The 8816-nt window shown below is 40.6% G+C and overlaps 2 long non-coding RNA genes across 2 annotated transcripts; both read right to left on the bottom strand.

Annotated features, from left to right (window-relative positions):
- Positions 1–4516: 4516 nt before the first annotated feature.
- On the bottom strand, positions 4517–5556 carry LOC123729602 (uncharacterized). Its single transcript, XR_006761252.1, has 2 exons — positions 5450–5556; positions 4517–5330 (listed from the first exon to the last, which is right to left on the bottom strand). It is a non-coding gene; the product is annotated as an uncharacterized lncRNA (long non-coding RNA).
- Positions 5557–5680: 124 nt separating this feature from the next.
- LOC106581997 (uncharacterized) lies at positions 5681–6613 on the bottom strand. Its single transcript, XR_001323221.2, has 3 exons — positions 6315–6613; positions 5992–6100; positions 5681–5900 (listed from the first exon to the last, which is right to left on the bottom strand). It is a non-coding gene; the product is annotated as an uncharacterized lncRNA (long non-coding RNA).
- Between the last annotated feature and the right edge of the window lie 2203 nt (positions 6614–8816).

Below are 8816 nucleotides of genomic sequence, written 5' to 3'. Positions count from 1 at the left end.
GCGTCAGTTTCTTAAAGCCCTGGCAATCCTCAACATTCCCCTCTTGGGGGTACCCAACTATAAGATGTCCCAACAACCCCTCCCCCCTATGAAGGGGAGGATGATGACTCATTTACCCCCATGAACGCCTCCGGACCTTTTTCTAATCCCGATCTCTCGGGGTGGTTAGACTTTTGAATGACTTTTGAATTACTTTTGAATGACTATGATTAAATTCAATAAATTCTATTTGAAAAATTAAGCAAATTAACATTTGTGGCATTCTTGAAACGTTTGACGTGAGCATATGCCTTGATTACACGGTCTTAAAGGACACATATTTTAACACTTTTGATATTTTCTAACAAAACAAGCTACAACGGTATCATTACTTCTTAAATCATCATTATAAAGAGACATAACATCTTCAAAAGAAACTCCACGGGCTCTTTGGCATAGGTAGAATACACAGTGTTGACCACATGTAGTGGAAAGGTTATCTTGCACTTGGTTGATGCTGTAGTAGATCTTTGATCCGTTTTTGGTAAAAAAATATTTAATAGATTTGGGAAAATGTGAAAAAAGTTGAGATTTTTCTTCCTCCTTCATCTTCTAGTGTCACAGCTATCCAATGTTCACCCGGCATGTGTTTAGGATGGGTATTGACAATAAACATGGCCGGCCGCTCAGGCCATTTCTCAATAGGTAATTCATCACAAGCCCACACTCCATAAAATTGTTTTCCAATCAAGCGGGTCATGAGCCCTTCCAACTCTTGGGTATTCATGTCTTTGCTCAACGATCCTTAATAATAATCCACTGAGACCTGTCGTCGGGCATTCACTTCCAAGATTGAATCAGAGCATGCATAAACAATCATGCTAACTGTACAGGCTAAAGGTGTACAGAAACGCATTTCCAGCCTGAGGTTACCTTGGGACACCACTGACAGATTTCATCATCAGGGGATAAATTGAAAGCACACAATGTGTAACCCTCTGCAAAATCATTTCTGTCAATAGGTAAAGAGAGATCTTTTAGATGCCTCCCGGTAGCCAGGAATAGATTGTAAAATTCTCGCACAGATATGTTGCTATTAAATTGAGGTTGGAAAGCCTTAGCAGGGACCTGACGTCCGTCCTGACAGAGAGCTACATACTCTGCATTGAAGTGTTGAAAATTAAATGGGTTTTTATGTAAGCTGCCCGTATTAGAGGCGTGATCAACCAAACCTATAACCACGTAGCGGGGTAAAGGGCCTAGAAAAAGGTTTTCTTGACTGCAGATTCTACTGCCCACAGGTATGCTAAAAGTTTTCATGGTAATTCTTTGGAGATGGTAAAGGGCATTTCCTTTCATCAAAGCCTGTGTGTGACCCAGACGAACTGCCGGAGATACAGACACTTTTTTAATAAAAAGCGTTGCCCCCAACCTTTTAAACTAAAGTCACCGTCTAGGGCAGACATCAGACAAAACTCATCCTTAGCCCTGGTTAATTTTAGACTTAAATCAACCGAATTTAAGAGTAAACGTTCTTGAAAGAAAATGTCAGAGTGTATAGGCTCTAGCAGATGAAACTCTCGAGATTCATCACAGTAGCGAGCACGTGCCTCCAGTCCTTTGTTTGCACCGGTGGAAGGGTCTATCGATTCCATAGAGACTCCTGCAGTATCCTTGCTAAACAGCCTGGCGCTGAATTGTGTCTTGAGAGTGTCTTCGGAGTAGTTGAGTAAACACTCCATGATGGCCCTATAGAAGTATGTGGCACTGCTTTGACTGATTAGGCGTTCACCCAAAGTCACATCCACTTGGGAAAAGATGGTGGCCAAGGGGTAATTAATGAGACTCACTTTGGCATCGTTTGCAATATTAGTACCATCTCTTTTGGTCACTTTTAGACGTAAATGCACCAATGCACCACATAACTGGACCTATCTATTGAATGTTGGGTTAAGGGGGCGGTGAAAAGATCGAGCTCTGTCTTTATAGCTTCAGAGGACATGTGGTGTAAAAGAGACATGTTGCTTGTTCTTTTAGAAAATACTTCCGAGTATTATTTTTGCTGTTTTTGGTCCAGACCTCCTAACTTTACCACGTCTTTGAGTTACTGAGTTTCTTTTAATGGTTAACCTCCGCTTTTTAGGGGCAGGCCTGCGCCTTATACCCGGAGGTCACTTTTTTGGTCTTCTAGACAACATCATAAGCCCCGAGCCTTCTTGATGCTCGGCATCTGGTGACTCCCTTCGGGTCAAAGCATTGGCTACAACCTCACTTACTATATTTTTAGCCGCTGATTTTAAATGGGTTTTGGCTATGCTGAGGCCTCTCTTCATAAACGGTAAAACCATCCTAAAGAGGTTACGAAATATACCTCCTATCCCCGAACCGTACATGGTTGGGGATCCATGATAGCATTGTAACCCATTACCCATTTGATCAACACAGTATGAGACATAGCGGTTAGGGTCGAGATGGTGGTTGTGTTCCATAACCATTTTAATTTATTTGTATTATGTTTATAAAAAAAATAAAAAAAAAAAATAATAATAATATATATATAAAAATACTAATAATACATTATATATGTAGAGAGGCTTTGGAGGGCCTAAAGTGGAGTTTTACAATCGTTTTAACATAAGTAAATTAGATGTTTTTGTTCTGATCCGTTTTAAGCTCAACCAGAATGTTTTCAATATATTTCTTGCTTACAGGTACGTAGTGTGGCTTGTCGTAGGTGACAGTAACTATCCCTCCATCCTTTCCCTCTATATGAACTGTTCTCAGGAGGGGCACACAACTGTCTCCTACCCTCTGATATGATATGATGTCTGTATACACAAATATGTTGTAAAACCCTGCATGTATATCCGCAGGGAATGGGGCTAATTTATCTTTTACATACGTCCATTTATTGGGAACCAGCCCCGACATGTAGGCTAAATTACCTGTGGTCTTTAAACCCCTATCCGCAGCCCCTGAGATTTGTACACGTTTATGAATAGGGTTGTAGCTCAAGAGTATTTCCGTATTGTTCTGGGTTAGGAGTTCGTTCAACTCTGAGACGATCCTGTCGACGGTTCTATAGAACCCTTTTTTAATCTTTCTAAGTTTCGCAGGTTCCGATATCCTTTTGCATTAAAAATACAGGTCCTTATCCTTGATATTATACCAACTCTGCGGGTATGTAATCTCGGTGAGACCTACTTCCGACGCCTCGGATAACTCTATAGGCTTTGCAAAATTGGTTGTATAATTCGAACTCTGGTTATTGCGATATATACAGTGGGGGAAAAAAGTATTTGATCCCCTGCTGATTTTGTACGTTTGCCCACTGACAAAGAAAGGATCAGTCTATAATTTTAATGGTAGGTTTATTTGAACAGTGAGAGACAGAATAACAACAAAAATATCCAGAAAAACTCATGCCAGAAATGTTATAAATTGATTTGCATTTTAATGAGGGAAATAAATATTTGACCCCCTCTAAATCAGAAAGATTTCTGGCTCCCAGGTGTCTTTAATACAGGTAACGAGCTGAGCTTAGAGGAACACTCTAAAAGGTAGTGCTCCTAACCGCAGCTTGTTACCTGTAAAAAAGACACCTGTCCACAGAAGCAATCAATCAATCAGATTCCAAACTCTCCACCATGGCCAAGACCAAAGAGTTCTCCAAGGATGTCAGGGACAAGATTGTAGACCTACACAAGGCAGGAATGGGCTGCAAGACCATCGCCAAGCAGCTTGGTGAGAAGGTGACAACATTTGGTGCGATTATTCGCAAATGGAAGAAACACAAAAGAACTGTCAATATCCCTCGGCCTGGGGCTCCATGCAAGATCTCACCTCGTGGAGTTGCAATGATCATGAGAACGGTGAGGAATCTTTTATTGGCAAAGAGTTTGATCGCGGCCTTTTGTCTCTTAAATTTTTTTCATTGAGTGGAATGCGCCCTTTGAGAAGATTCAAAGCAATCTCACATAGGGATAATATGAGATCTGAAGAACAGTGACCCAAGATGGCCTTCCGTTCTTTAGCTGTAGCCCCAACTAGGCTTCTCAAGAGGGGCAGGTTTCTTTTTAAACGCAGAGACATAGCGGTTACTTTTTAGGAATGTACGCAGCTGGCCACTCCCACGGGAACAGGCCGGTTCGGAGCCTCAGGTGTTCTGGAGTATTTGCTTTTAAATCCACAATTAAATAAGAAAATGGCGCTTTGGTAGCGTCTTCATAGCTCTCCATAAAGTAGGATTTCCTTGCAGGGTACATCTGCTGAGCTAGAGTGTTAATTTGTAGTTTGTCTCTAGGGTTTTTGAACAAAACCATGTAATTGGCATTCAAACTAATGGTACGGCTATTTTTACCTTGGTGAAACACATTCTGCACCAAGTAAAGCACGGACAGGTTTCTATGATGAGTATATTGGGTAAAAGCTCTTGCAATTTCAGGGTGTTCGCTACCTGCAAATAGCATATCGTCCAAAACCAGCAGATTGTTTTTATGAGGAGGTAAAAGTTCATCATCAGACATGGATTCAGGTATTCCTTCAACAAACTTGATTTTTATTTTCTTCATCAGTTCATCATACAAAGGCTGATAACACAAATAACACCACACAATATTGTCAGGCTTCTGAGATTCAGAATTCTCTAAACTCCTTTTTACAAAACAAGTCTTACCACTGTTGGAGGGGCCTGCGATAAAGGCCGAAAATGGTAGTTGCAACCGGGGGTCAAAACCTTCTACAGCAGCCATTATATCTTAAGCTTTAAGACACACTGGGGCTTGTAGCATAACTCAGTAGCCAAAGGGCAATGTGGTCCCGTTAGGTAAAAGCAGTCTCTTGTCATAGACTACCCTGAATCTTTTAGTAAGTGGTGCATTCCTGAGATGGAAGCCCTTTTTATCCCTAACAATGTTTTTTTGTAGGAGCTCAAAATCTCAAAGTCACTATTCCGATCGTTTATGAACCCCTCGACCAAGCGTGTGATTGATTCCAAGTTTACACGCGGGACATTGTTCTACGCCAGAAGGATAGATCCTGACAGTACTGCCGCTCAAGTAAATCCACCATTCGTTTGTGTAGCAAGACATTTCTGGATTTTAGAGCCCTGGAAAAGGCAGTAATAAACCTAGCTTGTTCTATTTCAGGTTTGGGTGTTTCTACATAAGAATTGGAGGAATCAAGAAGGTTGGCCAATTCGCAGAGGAGCAAGTTGTCTACCTCGGGAATGTCATTTAAAACGGTGAAATCATCCGGTTTCGTTGTTTTATTGGGAATGTCCGGCGCACCGAAATCCTCCGCGTGCTCTCGGGGTGTATGGTCTTCTGTGCCGTTATACGCCTGGGAGGAGTCTGAAAGAAAATAATATATACAAAAAATAGATTATTTAACATTGAAATATCTTAGGTAAAAAAATGTCAAATACATTTCAGACATAATACTATATATTAACAATACATAATTAAATTACCTCAGCTTTTTTGACGCGGGCTGTTCTGACGAATCGCGGAAACCGTGGGCTCTAGACTTTTTTCACCAGGCCTTCCAGATTCTGCCAGGAATGTCTCGATGGAGTCTGAAAAAACATTATTTGTCATTGTTTTAACATATTCATAACATAACATATTCATAACATATTCAATCATATTCAATTATAATAAAATATGTATTACTAATAACATATATGGCTTCATACCTTGTCCATGTAGCGCCGTTTCTTGAAGCAGTAACTTTTCGGGCCGGGGTGATTCTGCGCAAGGCACTTGCGCACAAGTTGTGCGTTACTTGTTTGGGTCTGAAATATGGAGCTTGGTTCCTGGGGGAGTTAGGGTAAAGCCGTTCGTACAGAACGGGAGAATAGCATCTATGTCATCATTCAGAGTACTTGAAGCATCCGTGATCCTTTTTTGTTTGTCTGTCAGCTGTAAACACAAAAATAGCTTTTAATATAGGGTTCACACTTTTTTGTTTTTAATGTGTAAACATTCTTATGGATTTTATTATTGGCCTTACGTCGACAATAGTGTGATGGGGACTGGCTGCACGCGTTTTGCTCCACTGAAACCCACTCTAACGAAGGCTGTTCCCAATCATCTATTCCCCGGAGCAGCTGTGTAAAGGACTGAGATCCTGCAAACGTTAAACTAATACTAACAGGTATTTATACACATTATATACATATACACATTTTTAAAATATAAGAATATGTGCATTTGACATATTATCAAAAAAAATCGTTGTCCACCCGTTTTAGAATATCGATATAAAATTTTAATATCCTTACAATTCCCTGAAAATACCTCTCCAAATCTAATATATTATTTTCACTAACTCACCTTCAGAAAGCTCCATTAGGACGGATTCACAGATGATGTTTTAGCTGTTCTGGGCTGATAACTCTTCGGGGCTGTTGGCCTGATGTCTGGAGTTGCGCTTTAGTCTGTCGTACAGAATGGCTAGTATCTGTTTCCCTAGCCTCGCTCCGAGGTCGTGTCTCTAACGAGAAATATTCTGTAATGAGTTTACAGAGCGGGGTTTCCGTTTTTTCGGGCGACATCCTGTATGCAAAAATGGTCATATAAAGTAACCCCGAATGTCTAGAGACCCAAAAACCACAGGCGGGTGTCTCGACATATTCTGTCTGCCGGTATTGCATTTATGCTTCATAGCACCACTTGGGGGTGTCCGTTGTAAATTTATATCCCGGGGTGGGGGACCGTTAGTATATGCGCTGATTAGAAATAACAAATGTTTTAAACTGTAGGAGGTTGTCTAGACATGCTATATTCTGCCTGGGCTTTTTTGACTTTTTAGCCCCCACGTCCTTGGGGGTGAGATAAATACGCATTTGAAAGGCTTGTGCGGTAATAAAATCGAAAGTGCCCAAGCCCCATTGAAGAGACGCACACAATCCTAAACAAACTCACACACACTTTTTCTGGTTTCAAAAGCCACCCATGCAGAGACACACCCCCCACCCCCTTTTTTGTTTTGAAACACACACACCTACACTCCCACACATGCACACACACACCCCGCGCACGCACACGTCTTTCAGGAATCCTTTTGTCTCCGGGACAGGCTTGTGGATGGCTCAAAAATGGAGAGCCCCTTCGTTAAAGGTGAGATACAGCTTTAAAACCATTTATTTAATTCATAATATTTAGTACAGACCTTTTTAAACATGCAATAATTACTTAAACATTTTTACTGCGCAATATTGAAACAGGCAATAATGTTTTTTATGTATAAACAATGTTTGTATAGCAGGTAAGCCACCATTACCTGGCACATGTAATGTAGGAAAGACATGTTGTTGTAGGAAAGACTATTCGTATAAAATAAGACATTGCATTTCTCCGCGACAGACCGGGGCGAGAGAGAAATTACAGATTCCCGTTCGTTAAGGGGTGAGATATAGCATTAATACACTTTCTTTAATTGTAAATCTTTAGTACAGACCTTTTAATAATTAACCTGTTGGGGGTAGGGGGCAGTATTGACACGGACGGATAAAAAACGTACCCGATTTAATCTGGTTACTACTCCTGCCCAGTAACTAGAATATGCATATAATTATTGGCTTTGGATAGAAAACACCCTAAAGTTTCTAAAACTGTTTGAATGGTGTCTGTGAGTATAACAGAACTCATATGGCAGGCAAAAACCTGAGAAGATTCCTTACAGGAAGTGCCCTCTCTGACAAGATCTTGTTCTTCTTGTCTCTGTTTATTGAAGACTGAGGATCTTTGCTGTAACGTGACACTTCCTACGGCTCCCATAGGCTCTCAGAGCCCGGGAAAAACCTGAATGATATCGAGGCAGCCCCAGGCTGAAACACATTTGCGCTTTTGGCAAGTGGCCGATCAGAGGACAATGGGCTTAGGCACGTGTACGAGTCGACTCCATGCTTTATTTTCTTTCGTCTTTTTACCTAAACGCAGATTCCCGGTCGGAATATTATCGCTTTTTTACGAGAAAAATGGCATAAAAATTGATTTTAAACAGCGGTTGACATGCTTCGAAGTACGGTAATGGAATATTTAGAAATCTTTTGTCACGAAATGCGCCATGCTCGTGACCCTTATTTACACTTCGGATAGTGTCTTGAACGCACGAACAAAACGCCGCTATTTGGATATAACAATGGATTATTTTGAACCAAACCAACATTTGTTATTGAAGTAGCAGTCCTGGGAGTGCATTCTGACGAAGAACACCAAAGGTAATCAAACTTTTGTAATAGTAAATCGGAGTTTGGTCAGGGCTAAACTTGGTGGGTGTCTAAATAGCTAGCCGTGATGGCTGGGCTATCTGCTCAGAATATTGCAGAATATTGCAAAATATTTTAAAATCGGACACCTCGATTGCACAGCCATCAGCCATTCTGTATCTATAATTCTTAAAATAGTTATGTTTTTTGTGAACGTTTATCGTGAGTAATTTAGTAAATTCACCGGAGGTTTGCGGGGGGTATGCTAGTTCTGAACGTCACATGCTAATGTAAAAAGCTGGTTTTTGATATAAATATGAACTTGATTGAACAAAACATGCATGTATTGTATAACATAATGCCCTAGGTGTGTCATCTGATGAAGATCAAAGGTTAGTGCTGCATTTAGCTGTCTTCTGGGTTTTTGTGACATTATATGCTAGCTTGAAAAATGGGTGTCTGATTATTTCTGGCTGGGTACTCTGGTGACATAATCTAATGTTTTGCTTTCGTTGTAAAGCCTTTTTGAAATCGGACAGTGTGGTTAGATTAACGAGAGTCTTGTCTTTATAATGGTGTAAAATAGTCATATGTTTGAGAAATTGAAGTAATAGCATTTCTAAGG

This window comes from Salmo salar, chromosome ssa21 (genome assembly GCF_905237065.1).
Source record: "Salmo salar chromosome ssa21, Ssal_v3.1, whole genome shotgun sequence".
In the NCBI taxonomy this organism is placed as follows: Eukaryota; Metazoa; Chordata; class Actinopteri; order Salmoniformes; family Salmonidae; genus Salmo; species Salmo salar.
The sequence above is the reverse complement of the archived record's forward strand: the minus strand, read 5'-3'. Positions and strand labels throughout refer to the sequence as shown.